Source organism: Neolamprologus multifasciatus, chromosome 3, assembly GCF_963576455.1.
Source record: "Neolamprologus multifasciatus chromosome 3, fNeoMul1.2, whole genome shotgun sequence".
Lineage (NCBI taxonomy): Eukaryota > Metazoa > Chordata > Actinopteri > Cichliformes > Cichlidae > Neolamprologus > Neolamprologus multifasciatus.
This window is the reverse complement of record NC_140441.1, coordinates 12,205,911-12,223,639: the sequence shown is the minus strand read 5'-3', so window position 1 is coordinate 12,223,639 and position 17,729 is coordinate 12,205,911. Positions and strand designations below refer to the sequence as shown.

At 44.7% G+C, this 17,729-nt stretch overlaps 2 long non-coding RNA genes across 2 annotated transcripts in view; both read right to left on the bottom strand.

Annotated features, from left to right (window-relative positions):
* Positions 1-17,729, bottom strand: part of LOC146521623 (uncharacterized) — a 91,276-nt gene that overhangs the window by 12,746 nt on the left and 60,801 nt on the right. Inside the window, exon 4 of the long non-coding RNA XR_014870449.1 lies at positions 17,035-17,095. This is a non-coding gene — a long non-coding RNA (uncharacterized LOC146521623). The remainder of the gene's footprint in view (positions 1-17,034; positions 17,096-17,729) is intronic.
* Positions 7,070-17,028, bottom strand: LOC146521624 (uncharacterized). Its single transcript, XR_014870467.1, has 2 exons — positions 13,261-17,028; positions 7,070-13,143 (listed from the first exon to the last, which is right to left on the bottom strand). It is a non-coding gene; the product is annotated as an uncharacterized LOC146521624 (long non-coding RNA).

Genomic DNA, 17,729 nt, shown 5'->3' with positions numbered 1-17,729 from the left:
AGCTGCTGCTATTCACAGTGCAACAGCAGGATACGCCTCAGAGTGCACACAACGTCATCACATAAGATGCTGACAAGCAATGGAAGCAATACAGGAGAAGGAACAAATACTTCCTTATCATTAGATGTACTTGGTACAACATGCAGCTGACTGCTGTTTATTGTAAAGCTCATTCTTTGGTGTTGCTTAGCCTCTCTGTGATCCCTCCCATTGTATCATGACCCATAAAGAAGTGCAGGGCCCATTATTACTGAGCTAGCACAGTTTAACAGTCTACAACCATCCATGCACATTATGCAAGAGACGCTGTAAACATACGCACAGTTCCACCGTTGACCTTTATAAAGCAGCAATAAAATCAACAACGGGCCAAAGACTTGTGCTTTAGATGCACACACACCTGTGCCAGTCACTCACAGGCTCTCTGTGTGTGTGTTTTATGGATTTGGGGTTTCTGTAGTTGTAGTGACAGAGCCCTGTCCTGACTGAAACAACTGGAAGTCATTACCTTAAAATCAACAAACCCTGGCCCCTCTCCTCTACACAAAGAAGCCATGTGCACACTCAGCATACTACTCCTGCCAATGGGTCTGTGTGTGTGTGTGTGTGTGTGTGTGTGTGTGTGTGTGTGTGTGTGTGTGTGTGTGTGTGTGTGTGTGTGTGTGTGTGTGTATTCTCAATGTCTCAGCATGGCTACTTTTCTTTCACCGTCCCAGACATCTCTTCATCTGTGCTCCCCTTTTCTTTTCTCTCTTTCTAATTCGTTTCTCTCTCTCGAGCGTCACAGGCTGTAGCTCAGAGCCAAACCTATCTGTGCAAATAAGAAGTCGAGCAGTACGTGCTCCTAACCTTCCCTCAACCTGCCCAGCTTCTCTGCCTTTTGTCTCGCGCTCGGCTAATCAAACGGCATCTTATGCAGGCTAGTTACTGTGGTACGCATTAGCACCAAGGCCAAAGCTAATCTTCTTGAGCCCTTTGACCCCTGCGTAATAGAATTAGTCATCTAAGCCTTATCCCTTTGTGTTTTAACAAACTCTGGAATATATATATAACTACTGCAATTAAAGAAGAAGCATAGCACTAGCTCATGTAGCCAAAAAACAAATCAAAAAAATGAATCAATAAAAATTCATTTTTGAACACATGACAGCTGTGAAAGTAGAGTTTACTCATGGTAAAACAAACTACAATTAGCGTCCAAGCAACATATGAATGAATCGGTCTAGACTAAACCAGCATTTGGCTTAATCGCTGTTTGACGCTATATTCTGCACACATGAGCTCAGAACCACTTTTGTCTTCTCAGTTTTGTCCAGAACTGCAGCGATGACTGGAAAGCGTCACCGCGTTGAGCTGTCAGCTCATTGGATCAGCTCCAGGAGCAAACAGACAATTATGAACATCAAAGCGTCTCAAACTATTACCTGAACACGAGCTGTTAATAGCCCAGCCCCTCTCTCCACGGCGCCAGCCATCCACCCGTCCTCCCCTCACCTCCACCCCTGAATCTCCTATCTTGCCTGTCTGCTCCTCTCCTTCTCCTCCCCCCTTTCCCCCTCCAGTTCTTTAAACACGAGGGGGGAGGGGGCTTTGCCCCTCTTCTTTCTGCCCCCCCCTTTTTTTTTTCTTCGCCAGGCAACACACTCAATCACTCTTACAACCCCCCAAAACCCCACCTCCTCCCCACTGCTATCTCAACCTCCATTCCAATGAATGTGCAATCCCCCGACCCCCCTCCAACCCACCCCTTTTCTTCAGCCATGGGGGACTGCCCTGGGGCTGAGGAGGGGGTAAAGAGGAGAGCAGCACATGTACACACACAATTTCAGTCGCAAAAACACAGCACCCCCCCCACTCCCACCCATCCATCGTGTGTTTACGTATGTGCACATCTGCAGAGGAACACAGGAACATGGTGGGTGACAGACGTGAGGTGGGGGGAGTTGGGTGGCGTCCTAATGGCTCTCAGTGCAGGAAATGGCTTGTTGCTACACAGACAGCTCCAGAGTCAACAGTCATCACAGGCCTCATCCCCGTATTTTATCTGCATCGGCAAAACACACGTCCACTCGCAGCTGGGCAGGGTCAGCCCCTCCCACCGACTAATGACTATGCAAAACTGTTCCTGCAGGGCAAAAAAAAATACAACTGCAGCCGTCATGAAGGTAAACTGTAAGGAATCTGTGTGGGGACATGTACCTGTGGTGCACACTACATTTATTGTTTTGAACCTATGTTAACTTTCTATTAGGTTTTCCTGGAAAGTAGTGTTTGGTTTCCTATGATGAAAAATATGAGCTGTTTTAAAATGCAAGAATGCAAAAAAACCAACTCAAATTCATTGCTTTTCCTTTCTGCTCCTTCACTGCTCACATCCCATTATTTAATGTCTTTGTTCTAATATAACACCTGAAACCTAACACGCAGCAACTCAACTCTGTGACCTGCCTTATCTTAATCAGTTCTGCCCAGCTCTAATGTCAGATCTATCTCTGCTAATACAGCATACTCTGTTCTCTCTATGGGAACCAGCAGCACAGTATAAACAGATTAGCGCAGCATTAGTGCTGGCTGCGTCCTGTATACAATATTTCCTAATTGGGCATGGCTATGTGGGATAGAGAGTGTGCAGCTATGATGTATTCCAGTCCACAGCAGGCGGACCTGGCTGAACCATGCCTGGCAAGCCACTACAGGATAATGACAGCTGGACAGGAAGTGGTGGATATAAAAAAAAAATGAATAAAATGTAGGAAAAGGAAACAAAAGATAAAAGGAAAGAAATGTCAGAGCAGAAGATGTTCTACTTTCATTGGTAATGGACTAATGAAAAAAAAGAGAGAAAGGAGGAAATTCCCCAGGGAAAACAGGAAGGGTGGGGGCAGCAAATAAAATAGTAACAGAGATTTTTTTTTGCCTTGTGTGTGGAAATGTGTGTGTGCGCATGTGCAGACCCGGACGCTCACGTGTGTGAGTGGGAGAACTGGAGGGATCAGTTTACAGTGGGACGCGTGAGATGTCTTTCTAGTCAGGCTTTTATTCTAGGAATGTTTGTATTGGTTTGAACGCAGGGGGGCAAGGACTTAATTAGGACAGGGACCGACACGCCAATACACACTCACACAAATGCACACAAAGTCACACAGTGACACCAATATTAGCTGCAGGCAGACGCCGGCGCAAGTGTTGAGTTTCTCACACGCTTACACTGAGGAGCGTGCACACAAACACACACTCATTTTAAAAAACAAGTGCTAACCACAAGACCAGAGCAGACCAAAAACCCCCCCACCACCACGACCAGACCACAACACACTTGACAGGACAGCGCACGCTTTGTATTAGTGAGCTGTGTGTGTTGAAAAACTAATAATGGGAGTCGGCATCTGCGCGTGCAGAAGAGACAGGCATTCACCCGGTGCCTGAGCGGTAAAGTCACAAGATCCATGTTCCAGCACACTCACCTGCCAATATCATGACAGAGAGATGAAGTCAGAAAGTGCGAGAAAAAGGAAAGCACTGAAAAAAAAAGCAGAAGAATGTGCAAGAAATAGAGAAAGCCTTTGTGCAAAGCTGGCATTTAAACCAGCATGGAGTGAAGAGGAAAGAGGAAAGAAGGAGAAAAGAAACTCAAGAGAGGAGAGGAGAGAGGATGAAGAAGATTTTTTTTAAAAAAGACGCAAGTAAAAAAAACCAAAACCCTACTTTTGTGTTTTTTTTTGTGAGCCAGCTGGCTGCACATCCTCCTGGAGCGTTTAGATCACCCTGCTGTGAACCGAACCGCTGGTTTAAAAACCAGCATGCTGGGAGCTTTAAGAGTCTTCTTACTGGGTTTCTTCTGCTTCCCAGCAATAGTTTGATTTCAGAATATTTGCTTGCATGAAAAGCACCAAGAACTGCCATATGATGGTTATTATGACAGAAGCCGTAACTCTACACACAATCAGCCAGAGCAGCACAAATCCTAATTCAAAAAAAAAAGAGAGAGAAAAGAAAAAGGAGGGGGCTTAGTTGTTCAGTGCTTGTCTATTTTGGGGGCATCCCTTACATGCAAAAGTTTGGGTACACCGCGAGACATAAACACTCATGGCCGTCCACAAAAGCGTACACATACACATACACACACGGCCCCAGCTGGAGCACACAAGCTCCCTTTGTGCTGTATTCCTCACGCCTTTCAGCCTTAGCTTCAGCCTTTAGCTTTAGCTTCTCTCCATCTGCACACACACAAACGCACACACAGAGCAACTTTCTCCTGCTTTTGTCTGCAGAGCGGCAGTGGTCAAACAGCTGAGAGGTTTGTGGATAGGAAGCTCGCCTTACCGTGGCCGGGTCCAGGCCGAGCACAGAGGGGAGACCCAGGGCTGGATCGGTGGTGTAAAAATAAAAAAATAAATACAAAAAAAAATAAAAAAATTCCAAAAGCAGCTTGTCGGTTAGAGCGTCAGCCAGCTCAGCAGATTCCCACTACCTTCCCTTCCCTCGCCTTTCCTGCTGTCTTGCCTGCCTGTGCTCCCAGCTTTGTGCGTGCCTTGTATTTTCCCTTTAAACTGCACAGGCTGCTTCCCCCCACCTCCTCAGCGCACACACGCGCACTGAGCCAACACACAAAACACTCACTGCTCCTGAATATGACACTGTTGTCAAAAGCATTCAGTGCAGTGTTGTTGTTGCTGTTGTATATATATATATATATATGTATATTTCTTATTCTACAGCCTGCAAAGGAAGAGCTGAAGGGGTGACTGGGGAAAAAAAAGACACCAAAACAGAAATCCTCTTTGTCTTTCTTCTTCTTCTTCTCTAAATAAAATAAAAGTGACACTGCTTTTCGATCCTGCTCTTCTCCTCGGTCTGTGTTCCTCTTCCTCACCCTCTCTCTCTATCTTTCTATATTCTGTCTCGCTTTTTCGCCCCACTCAGTAGTCAAACAAAGAAAGGAAAGGAACAGAGCGAGCGCGCACACACACACACACACATGTGCGCACAAACACGAACACACATACATATATAACACACATTCGGCTGCTTTCTCTCTCTCTCCCTCTCTCTCTCTCTCACATGCACAAGCTCGGAGCCCAACCCCCCAGCCTGCCTCCCTCTGATTTTTTTTTTCACTCCCTGCCTTTCTCTAAACAGCACCTCCCCCCTTTCCACCCCCCTCGCCCCCCTCCCACCCCCCATCCCTCCCTCAGCCTGATCTGGCCTCGTTCTCATTCGTCTACCGCCGCTCTCTCTGTTTCTCTCCCTCCCTCCCTCTGTGTCAAGCAGATGGGATTGGAGAGCAGAAGGAGCCTCCGTGCTCGCTCTCCACCTCGATTTCTCTTCTTCATTAATGTGATGTAAGCCTGATGGAGACGTGCATTGACCTACAGTAGACGCACTAATGATTAAAAAAATATAGAATCGATACAGATGTAGAAAACTGGCGGTGGTTTATGAAACTCTGATGCTGCTGCCATGCAGATGTGAATCGATTAACACCAAAAATCTTCACGACCAACAGATGTGAGAAGCCGGTGATGACCCACTTAAACGTTGGACGTCGGATAGACGTGCAGATCGTGTCTATATTGGGTCCATCGGTCAATTCTTGACATCTATACGACGTCCGACCATGACCCAACCTGGACGTCAATGTGACTGACATTCAACATTTGAACTTTGCATCATCACATTTACATAATTTAATATATATAATAGATATATGATGAATAGCAACATTGTCGTTATCAACACAATACATATGAATAAGGATTATTTATAAGCAAACATGATTTATTATGCGTTAGCCTACTTTATTCAGTACATGTGGGTTTTTTTTGTTATTTCACATTTTCCTGTTTTTCCTTAATTGGTTTATTTATTTCAACGAATCAGCTTATTTGTTTGTAACCAGGTTAAAAAAGTCATTTCTTAAAATGTGTTGAAATATTAAAAACATTGAAATCCATGTTAAAATGTAAAATAATAATGGTTAAGGTATTTAGAAAACATTTGGAATTCCTTCTAAAAGACGTACAATGTGTTTAACAAGATTAAAAGAGTATTTGCATTTTATGGTTTATTTAGTATAGTGTTTTATTGTGAAGAGCTTTGTAAGAGAAAGCAAATTTGGCTGTGATCGGTAGCTGGACTGAGAGAAGTTGTGATGCACGGGTTGTGCAAGTATGAATGTTTGAACTGGACTATCTGCTCTACGGTCTTTGTCGATGCCCACATTTTGCAAACTGCCTGTAAGACGCTGGGAACATTTCTGCTCCAAAGCCACCGAGCAGCTGCTCAGTTTTGTTTTAGCGTCAAGAACCCAGCGCCATCTTGGAGGTGTCTGCTGATCACTCTGCCTTCCTGCATTCCTTCACTCATGACTGTTTCTGTACAGAAAACATGTCCTCCACTCTCTGGAAGCATGGGACTACAGCGTCTATAGCAGTGGTCTCCAACCTTTTTTGCGCCACGGACCGGTTTATGCCCGACAATATTTTCACGGACCGGTGTCGCGGATAAATACAACAAAATAAAACTAGTACCGGTACCAAAAAAAAAGAAGATTTATTCATAACACACGTGAAAAGACTCAGGAAAACTGAGCTAACGATAAAAACGATAACAAAATAACGCTGAAAACCGATAAAAACCCTGAAAACTATACATTTCACACCTGAGCCTCAACTCTCGCGGCCCGGTACCAAACGACTCATGGACCGGTATCGGTCCGAGGCCCGGGGGTTGGGGACCGCTGGTCTATAGCATGACGTCTAAAATACGTTGAAGGTGGACAATGAAAGGACGTCTACAACGACGCGTTTGGATTATAAACTGCATGTACATGGAGGACCTACTCATGTCAACACTAGACATTCAGTAGACACTAAAAAAAGACGTCATCTGGCGTTACAAAGCAACCCATTCAGTGGACCAAAATTGTACGTCCAAAAATGACTTATTAAAGACGTCACTGTGACGTCACTTTGCGCAGTGGCTTTGGGGAACAGAGACCAACACAAGGCTTAGTGCGAACAATAATGTCCAGATTAAGAAACAACCCGACCTACGTTTACAGACTTTGGGATTTATTTTGTTTCCACCTTCTAAACTTTTGGGGGTGTTTTTTGTGCAAAATTTGAACCTAAAGAATAATTCCCATTTTATGACGACTTGGCCTAATTCTTCATAGTTTTTAACCGCAATGAATCTGAGTCACTGATCCAGCATGGAGAAAATGGTCAGACTTGGCTCACTTGCAACCTGCTCCAGTTTTGCCAACAGTTAAGGCAAATCAGATCACATCATAAAGCTGTAACGATCATTCATAGCATAAGTCTGCATGTGTGCAACTACTAAACAAAGTTGAGACTGGACAGTGTGGCTAATTTGTTTACGTATGTTTGATATGTAGGTTTAACTGGAACCTCATCTGCTCAACTTTTTATTGATACATCTAACAGCAAAAATACCCATATATAGGCACACATACACACACATATATATGTCAGCCTTTATGTTTTCCACTACTTTCTTTTCTTCCACTGCTTTGCTAGTGTTTTTGTTATCTTGAGGACATCACAAGACATTTGTGTAACTAATGAAGAGCTTTTCACATTGATACTGAGCGTGCAAGGCTGACCAATGAACAAGGAAAGCTATTCAAAAAGATCTTTTAAAGTGTTTTATAACAAGTAACACTTTGTTCACAGAGCTTTGGACCACTTTATTAAATGAGTGGGTACAAAATGTGCTGCATGTACAGCAGGCACAGAAACTAAGTTCAGGGGTAGAGACAGTAGTGTCCACTTGCTGACATGTTGCACACAAAAACACATACTCCATGCTTCCTCTTCCTCACAGAGTTGTTTCCTAAAGCTCACGTTTAGACACACATAAACACACAAAATGCCCTTTTAAGTGCTGTCCACGTGCAGGAAGATGGAATTTCAGAGCAAAGAGAAAAAGTACAGTCGGAAAGCCGGCAGAGAGAGAGAGAGAGACAGGAGGGGGGGTTGGCGGTTACAGGGTGACGGTATGGAAAGTACAGCATGGAGCCACTGCTCTCTGACCAGGGCACAGACTGGAGGAAAGATTGGCACTACTATTGCACTGCCTGACTCCTATAGACCCCAACCCCCCACCCGCAACAAATATGTAGGGGCACCATGACACACAGCTCCACGCTGCATGACCAGAATAGTGAGGTAACAGAGGATATTGAGACAGAAACACTGAGCCCTCAGTGCATCTGTCTCAATATTCTCTTTCCAATAACAAGCATTTGAGTACAAAGTTGAACAGGACAACTTAAACGGCTGCTGCATCACTGTTATAGATGCACAGCGTGTAGATCCATACATATTTAATACATTTTCAGCTGCAGTGGAAAATTAAAATGTATTATTGGTGATTATGACTTCTGATTAGGGATGGGTACCGGTATCCGGTGCCATTATGGCACCGGTTCTGACATAAACGGTAGTAACCAGACCGAAAAGCAACGCACATTTCGGTGCTTTTTTTTCCTGAGCTGTGATACACTTTGAATTCTAGCCAATCATTTTACGTTTCTGAGGATAGTAGGCGGGCCCAGGTACGTACGTTCTTTTAGAGCAGAGCTACAGATTAAAAATGCCCAAGGCGAAGCGGTCAAAGTCTGGCTGTACTTCACAGCAAAAGATGCAAACTCAGCAGCTGCAACAAGTGCTTTAAGCTGATACTGTGATACTGTCAAAGGAGGTAACACCTCGAATCCGATGAAACACCTGGCAACGCATAGCGGTTTTTTTTAAAGCCAAAAAATGCACCGTATTTGATAGCTTGCTGCGAGACCTCACACCGAGCGCATCTACTGCGGGTGTGGTGCCTGTTATCGGACCCGGAGTTTGCAACATCCCCCAAGAACCCGAAGAGGAGGGTCCTGGCCCCTAGCCCTGCCAGTGTAGCAGAAATGATGAGGATGATGATGGCAGCAGCAGCCGTTCTTCTCTACGTGAGTAGCTTAATGTTGTTCGTGTATAATTTACGTTGAGTAGGCTAACCACGTTATTAAATTAATGCATGTAAAGTGAATTAGCAAACATCATCATAGCTACATGCGGCTGTCTTCTTGTTTGATGGCAGATACTCCCTTCACCCTGGCCAAAAAGGCTAAAATGACCAAAGAAAAAGTGGAAAACAGCTAAACATGAGAGGTTTTTGGACAAAGTTTGTGTTGTGATACCATATATGCCCCATAGCTGCAGAAAAGGCTAACATTGTTATCTTTTTACAAAAAAACAGCTGAACATGAGAGGTTTTTGGACCAATTTTGTGTTCTTCATTCTTTAAGCACCGGTTTGAGCACCGTTTAAGCACCGGCACCGTTTCAAAAGTACCGGTTTGGCACCGGTATCGGATAAAACCTAAACGATACCCATCCCTACTTCTGATGAGTGCTGGCTACCAAAGTAGCGCTTTACTTCAGTTTCATTGCACTCGGCTGTGATGCAGTAACATAACGCTCTGCTATAACACTTCCGTCACAATAAAGTTACAGTTTTGTCGTTACTTGCATTACAAAAGGTTCTTCATCATCTGCATGATGGAAAAGAAAATGATTATACAAGTTTTCGTACACATTACTTACAGGTGTCAGTTCAAACGTAAAAGCAAGCGGTATAATTCGGTAACCTCGGAGGAGTACGTGAGACAAAGATACACTATGTTGCCAAAAGTATTCAGTCATCCTTCCAAATCATTGAATTCAGGTGTTCCGATCACTTTCGTGGCCACAGGTGTATAAAATCAAAAGTAAACATTTTGAAAAACCTGGTCGCTGTGATAGGATGCTACCTGTGCACATTTGTAAAATTTCCTCGCTACTAACTATTTCACAATCAGCTGTTAGTGGTATTATAACAAAGTGGAATGACACCAAATTGGTAGGCTGGGTCAGCAGTTGGTGAGGCACGTGGTCCGCAGAGATGACCAACTTTCTGCAGAATCAATCGCTACAGACCTCTAAACTTCATGTGACCTTCAGATTAGGTCAAGAACTGTGCGTAGAAAGCTTCATGGGATGGGATTCCATGGACGAACAGCTGCATCCAAGCCTTACATCACCAAGGTCAACCCAAAGTGTTGGATCCAGTGGTACAAAAGCATGTTGGCGTATTCTCTGAAGAAATTAATCACGTTTTTCTGTCTGGCAACCTGATATACGAGTCTGCGTTTGGCGGTTCCCAGGTGAACGGTACTTGTTTAACTGCACTGCGCCAAGTGTAAAGTTTGGTGGAGGGGGGCTCATAGTGTGGGGTTGTTTTTCAGGGGTAGATTCAGCTCCTTAGTTCGAGTGAAAGGAACTCTTAATGGTTAAACTTCATTATCCAAGTCATTTTGGACAATTTCATGCTGCCAACTTTCTGGGAAAAGCTTGGGGACGGCCTCTTCCTGTTCCAACATGACTGCACACCAGTGCATAACGCAAGGTCCATAAAGACACGGATGAGAGAGTTTTGGTGTGGAAGAACTTGACTGGCCCGCACAGAGTCCTGATCTCAACCTGACAGCACACCTTTGTAATTAATTAAACCAATGATTGCGAGCCAGGCCTACTTATTATAAGATTAGTGTCAGACCTCACGAATGTGTTTCTGGAAGAATGGTTAAAAATTCCTATAAACAAACTGCTAAACCCTGTAAAAGCTCAAGAGTTGGGAGTTCGCCTTGTAATCGGAAGGTTGCCGGTTCGAGCCCCAGCTTGGACAGTCTTGGTCGTTGTGTCCTTGGGCAAGACACTTCACCTACCGCCTACTGGTGATGGCCAGAGGGGCCGATGGCGCAATATGACAGCCTCGCTTCTGTCAGTCTTCCCCAGGGCAGCTGTGGCTACAACTGTAGCTGCCTCCACCAGTGTGTGAATGGGTGGATGACTGGGTGTGTATAGCGCTTTGGGGTCCCTAGGCGGGACTAGTAAAAGCGCTATACAAATACAAGCCATTTACCATTTAGAAGATTTGAAGCTCTTATAGCTGCAAAGGGCGGGCCAACATCACAATAAACCCTATGGATTAGGAATGGGACGTCACGCAAGTATGTGCAGTTAGACGAGTGAACGCTTTTAAACGAGATACATAAATAGCGCTCTAATACAAAAGGGATCTGGTGTAGGCAACTAGCTCACAGAGGAGTCAAACTGCACACTTCCCAGAATAACCGAGTGCAGGCACATCTGCAGTCTGCTGCAGTTCTACTCTCAATGGCTAAGCAAAGGAGCTTGGCAACAGCCCAATGAGGAAGTCAAACAAAGAGATAATTCATTTGATCGAGTAGATAAAATGTTGTTGTGAGTTTATTTAACCAGAAAACCTGGGAGTCGACTTGAAGCACTTTTACAGTTTTACCCTAGCAAGCAGGACAATTGACAGACTGCTTAGTGTAGTTTCTACCTGCCCATGCCTCACTTCTAATGCTCTCCCTGGCTTCAAGCTACACTGTAATTAGGCAGCGATCACAAACAAATGAGCCTTTACACAGACTAAACTCCAGAGTGCGTCCTCTTGTGTTGTTTCTAAAAACTTTATTTTCCATCTCACACACCCACCAGGTTAAAGATCTAATTATATTTAAAAAAAAATCATATTTAGACTTTGATTCTTGGCAGTTATTCAGATGTGACAACAGCGTAAGCCTGCACACCATTGTGTATAATATGCTTTCAGCCTAAAACTGAACCTGCTGATACGACTGACAATGCAGTTGGTTAAATGAGGGAAAAAGCAAATAAAGGGAAGTAAACAAGGTGAGACAATGGCAGAGGGTAGGGAGCAAAAGAGGAAACTACCGAGCAAGGAACAAGGAGAGACGACCAGTCAGTTGGGTGCCACGTTACATAACTCTCTCACTGTATTGATTGCTGTGCTGATTTGGCCTCTAGCCAATATTCATACCATTTGTAATTATTGAGCCGAAGCCCAGACGGAGTGAAAGCGCGAGAGAAAGACACTGAGATTCTGAGGGCAGATAGACGGCAACCGTTAGAGAGGACTGCAAAGAAGCGAGAAATAGAGGTATGAGTGGAGAAAGGGTGAATAATAGCCATGAATTTTGGGATGTAGCCAAAGTGACACCAATAAAGAGAGCAAAGAGAAAGGAAGCAGCGTCAGATAATGAAAAGACACAGAGGGAAACAGAGAGAGGATGTTTGAGAGATCATTTAATTGAGTGAGATGGAAATAGCCTAGTTGTGGGAGAGAGGAAACAAGTGTGAGCTGGGATGAGGAGATAGCGACAGATCGAGGGGAGGCGGGGAAAAAAAATGTGTGTCAGTGAGTGCAAGGCAGGTTATTCTTGCTGCTGTAATCAGTACTGTTATATAAGCTTGTAGCACCGGGTAGAACAGCCTGAAGCACTGGATCTGCAGGACAGACTGGGTTTACTGCACGCACACGGTGCGCACAGTTCGCCTTCAAACACTTTACAGTAGGAACAGAAAGTGCCTGCGGCCACATATGCTGCATATGAACCTCAACATCGTTCGCAGGTTGCTCTGAGAGTACATCTGCCTGGGAGCATTTGAAAATACACGTTTCCTCTCTGCCTCAGACCAGAATTTCTGCTTTTTCTTTTTTCTGTCTCCAAAGTGGATGAATATCAAACACCGGCTGATTCAGCATCTCAAAACCTGTCCTTCCTAACTCATGCAGGTTAGGGGTCAGAAGTTTCTCACTTTAGCACTTTTCAGGCACGGACGCCTCGTCAGTTTGATGAATTGATGTCGTTCTGTCCACAAACTTATGCCGGGCTCACACTGTGCGATTTTTTCAGTCGCGCGATTCAGCTCCTGCTCAAACTGCACGATTGACTCGCAGGGGTTAGAAGTTCGTAGGTCACGATGCAGGTTTCACACTATACGACCCGATGCTCTGATGCGACCCGAGTGCTCACACTGTGCGTCCATAACATGAAGGTTATAACAGAAAATCTGTCGCTCGCTCTCCCTCTCTGTCTTTCACTCACAAAGTTGATGGCACCACCACCATCAACTTTGCTAAATTGCTAATGAAAAGCATTGATCAGGCAGCTGTGATTGAGCAGCAATGTCCATCCAACTATTTTCACGGTTGTTGTGGTCGTGATAATTTGGTGATGCCACATCGAAAAGGCTCGGATGAGCTTTCCAAAGTTCTACAAGTGCCTCCATCGCTTGTGTCCAGATCACACGCTGCACTGCCGTCTTTTTCGCTGACATTTGTGTTTGCGCGTGCGCAGTGTGAGAAACTGCGGTGACACCCTCACGACCAAGCGATTGATGATCGAGAGCTGGTCGTGAGGTGTTAATCGCTTCTTGTTACCCCACGTATACTACACGACGCACGATGAAGGCCAAAATCGGGCTGATCGCCAAAACGGTCGCACGACTCAAAAATCGGCTCAAAATGGGCCAAAAATCGCACAGTGTGAGCCCGGCATTACTCTACCACATGCGATATGTAGTTACAGGAATGCATTCACACACTTTAGTACAGTTTAGTAACAGTAATCATGGAACTGCAGGTTTTAAAAACCAGCTCAACTGTCAGAGTCCTGTTTCTGTTTACTATAAATCACCAAAATCAGACCTATGACCCACTTTGATCTTCAGTCACCTGGACCAATTCCCCTGTCAGAGTGAACATGTGCAACTATACCTTTACAGTGCAAATATCAGTCTTTGCACAGTTTTTCTATTGTGGTAAGTAAAAGGAAATGAGAGAAATGTCTCAGCGCAACTCTTTGAGCTTTGGGGAAGGGTCAAAACATGAAAACCGTCATTCGCATTTTCCAAAGCCGCCCAGTGGGCCAGTTTGGAGTCTTTGCTGGGCCGAATCTGGCCCCCGAGCCTTATATTTGACACCCCTGCCTTCCTCCATGCACAAATGCATGCGTTGCCTTCCTAAACCATGTCTTTAAGAGGTCACACAGTAGAGACGTGAGTCTCCCGGTCGTCACTGTAACATCATCCATCATGTGCTGGGTTAAAGTTACTGGGTCGGACCACGCGGGAATACATGAAAGTGAGCAGGGTGTGCATTCGGACATGAAGCTGAAACATTCAGAAGCGGCGGATTAAAGGACAGAAGCCATCAATGGCTACTGCAAAATAACCAGCATGCATGTTTTCTGTTATTCATCTGACAGCAAAGAAGTAAAATTTCTAAGTCAGGACAGCAAATTCTGGCTCTAGCTGTATCAACACAGCGGAAGGGGGAGGAGCTACAATGTAATCAGCTAAAACTCTGCTGTCTGTTCACTGCTGCCAGATGTTGGCTATGCTATGGCTACTCTATTCACTCGGCAAGGTTTTATGACCTAAAGACAAAGAAATCAACAAGTGAGGATGTATCCCCACACGCAGTTAACTAACAGTCCCGCTCTCCCTGTTGTAATCCTTCATCCGGGGGCCTCTCCTTCCTCCCCGTCTTCCATCCTTCGCCCCCTCTGGCACTTCCTCCGTTCTATGACATCTCTCTTTTGCTCCCTCGTTTTCCATCTTTGGATGAACTATAGACGGGTGAGGGGAAGGAAGCGCAGATAAAGGCATAAAACTATATTAATGAAATGAAAGAAGCACAGAGAGAGAGGAGACGGGCAAGAAGATGGAGGAGAAAAGAAGCAGGGAGGGAGACAGAGAGGTTGTGATGGAACAGATTTTCCTGATGCTGGTGAATAATTTACTTTATTCTCTCTCTCTCCCTTTTTTTTTAAAGATATAAAGATATAATTAACTGGGGATGGGGGGTGGGGGTCTGATTAATTGCCAATTAATGTTTAACGAGGCACAGCTGTGTTCATTTAATACTAGTTTAGGCTTTGCCTCTCCTTGCACCCCCTCCCTCTTTGTTTCCCTGAAATGTGTTGCACTCTTCTTCTGCTGTTGATTCTTTGCCACAACAAGTTCAACTGGAAGGATTACCAGTGCGGTTAGCAGTCACTAAGAAAAACATCTGTGAGTAGATGCAAAAGCACCACAATAAGCGTCAACACTCACACACACACAGAGCTAAAGCGACCCTTCTCTGCGAAGACGCATGTACGACTACAATACTGCTCTTTAAGAAAGACCTGCTTCCTTGCCAAGAGTTAGATCAGAAGAAGAGTGCAACTGACAAGTTGTGGTTTTCCAAAGGGTTATGTGCCACACTTTTCCTCTCCCTGTAACAGTAGCTTCCTGAAAACTAAACTGGATGACATCCAAAAGCACAGCGATGACAAGGCTTCAGGATGTCTGTTTACAGGCTTTGTGCTAAGCTAAGCAGCTGCTGCCTGCGGCCATTTACCCGACACATACGAGAGAGACATTAATCTTCAAACCCAGCTCTCGGCAAGGCCGTCGGTAAGTGCATTTGAAGGCCATTTTTGGCACTTCTTTCAAAAAAGTTATGGAAAAGCTTGGGAGCAGTGAACAATCCTCTAAAGATGTCCAAGGAAACCTAACCCCAATCGGCTGCCGAAAGACACTTCCCAGCTTTTTAGTGGATGCTCAACTTTGACAGCAATTTCCAAAAAAACGATGGAAAACATTTCTATTGAGAGTTCACTTCGTTTGAATGTTTAAAAGTTTGCAAACCTTAAATTGACAGTTAGACATAAACATAGTTGGAGACGGAGTACAGTTTTGCACCTGACAGCACAAAGACTCGTAGGATTGTTAATGTTTAAACTGTTAACTGATGACTGAAGTGATTAAAGACCACTAGTGTTCCCCTTAAATGTGTGTTAATGTTGAATAAAGCCGCATTCCTGAAGTTGCTTGGCGTATAAATTGCTGGACTCCCAACCTCTGCTGTCAAAACTAAGTCATGTTTGCTGAATGTATATATAGTGGTTTTCTACACGAATCTATCCAATCTTTCTATCCAACACTCACGCTGATGAGTGCATCGGGTTCAGCATCTTGTCCGAGGACACTTTGAGATGAAGCAGTCAGGGATCGACGCGCTAACCACGCGGTGAGTAGACGACCTGCTCCACCCACAGCCGCGCCACAGTTATGTTACAGTACTAATATTATTAATGTCCATCAACTCAGAGAAGAAGTATGTGATACGCGAAGAACTCAACACATCCTGCTGTTGAACTCACTGACACTGTGACTTTTGGATTCTTCACCATACCCTCATAACTCTGCATGTAAGAATGTACAGGGCTCATCTCGCCTCATCTCTTTCTTTCCTCACACGCCTGGAGCCTCTAGCTTCTTCCCTGTGTGTCTATCTAGGAGAAACATCACCACTAGGCACTGCTCAGATTTGTAACATTTTGTATACAGTGAACTCACTGCATTGTATAACCCGTCTGACCTGAATGCATGTAAATATTATGGCTGTGGACAACGTAGAGCCAGTAAACTACATGGGATGCAAAGTAGTGCATCTGTCAGCATAGTCAAAAGTGTTGTGTTCAGTCATGTGTGTATGTAGCGTACATATGTGTCTTTCTATCCCTTTTTTCCTGTTTTGGCTCTCGTTACAATCTGATACCTCTATCCATCTGTTCACAAAGGAGAGTGAGACAGAAGAAGGGAGGAGAGGTGGAAGAGTTGGCCATCACTCTTCATCCATGCCCCTCCTCTTCCTGCTTTATCTGCTTTCTGTCTTTGTCTTATAGCTCCCTACCCGCCTCCTCTTGTCTCCTCAACCTTCCCATCCCTCTCTCTAGTCCCTCCTCTCCTGCCCGTCTTTCTTCTTCTCCCCCTTTCATCTTCGGCTAGAGCCAGTATGGAGCTCAGCTTCATCTGAAAACCCAGCAGGTGTGTGGTGTGTCTAATTGTTCGTAAGTGTGTGTGAGTGTGCAAAATGTGTTTTAAAGTCTTGCGCGTGAGAGCGCTTTTTTTTCTCGCAAGTCACACTGTGCCTGTGTCTGCAGCTACTGTGTGTAGTGTGCCTGTGTGAGATATCTCGTTTCCTCAGGGGAGGCCAGGCCCATTTCCACTGTCTGCTGCAGCCAACCAACCCAGCAGTGCATCGATAATCTATTAGAGTAAAAATACACACACACACACACGGATAAGCTTGTTCATCTTACCTGCCACTGTTGAGAACACTCTGGATGTGTATGGACTAAGTGGGTGGCCAAATGCCTGTACCTGAAAAGCAAGCATACCACAGAGATTACAAATAATTCACACATTTCCACAGCAGCACTGGCCAATAGAAATCAGACTGAGTAAAAAGCCACTTCACACAGACCAACACTTCCACTGCATGTTACACCCATTTGACATAAAGTAAGTAGATACTGAACCAGGGCTTGCAAAATCGCTGGCCCGACGTCCCGGGGCTAGCGATTTTTCCAGTCGGGCTACCAAAATCTATCTCTGCCCTGCCCGTCGGCCCGTCTTAGGAAGGAAAAATATATGTCAATGCTTTTGCATTCTTTCGAAAATGTAGCTGGGTAATTATGTCATTGGCATCGGTGAGCCACTGTCAATATGTGACATATTGAAATCGCGTTTGAATTTGCGCTTGTTTTTTGCTTTCACTTTGCAATCGCGTGAACTGTTTTATAGAGAGCGACAGCACTGATTGGTGAGTGATGATAATTTGCGCACCAATTCCTCTGACATCGTCTTATCAATCGTTAGCTTACTATGCAAACATGACAAGTGAAATCTCCCGCAGCTTAAACATGTTGATCGCGCAGAGAATCGCTGAGCGTTATGTGAGTGCGTGTGTAAAAGCAGCAGGATATATATTTTAGTTCTGCTGAGCCAAATAAGA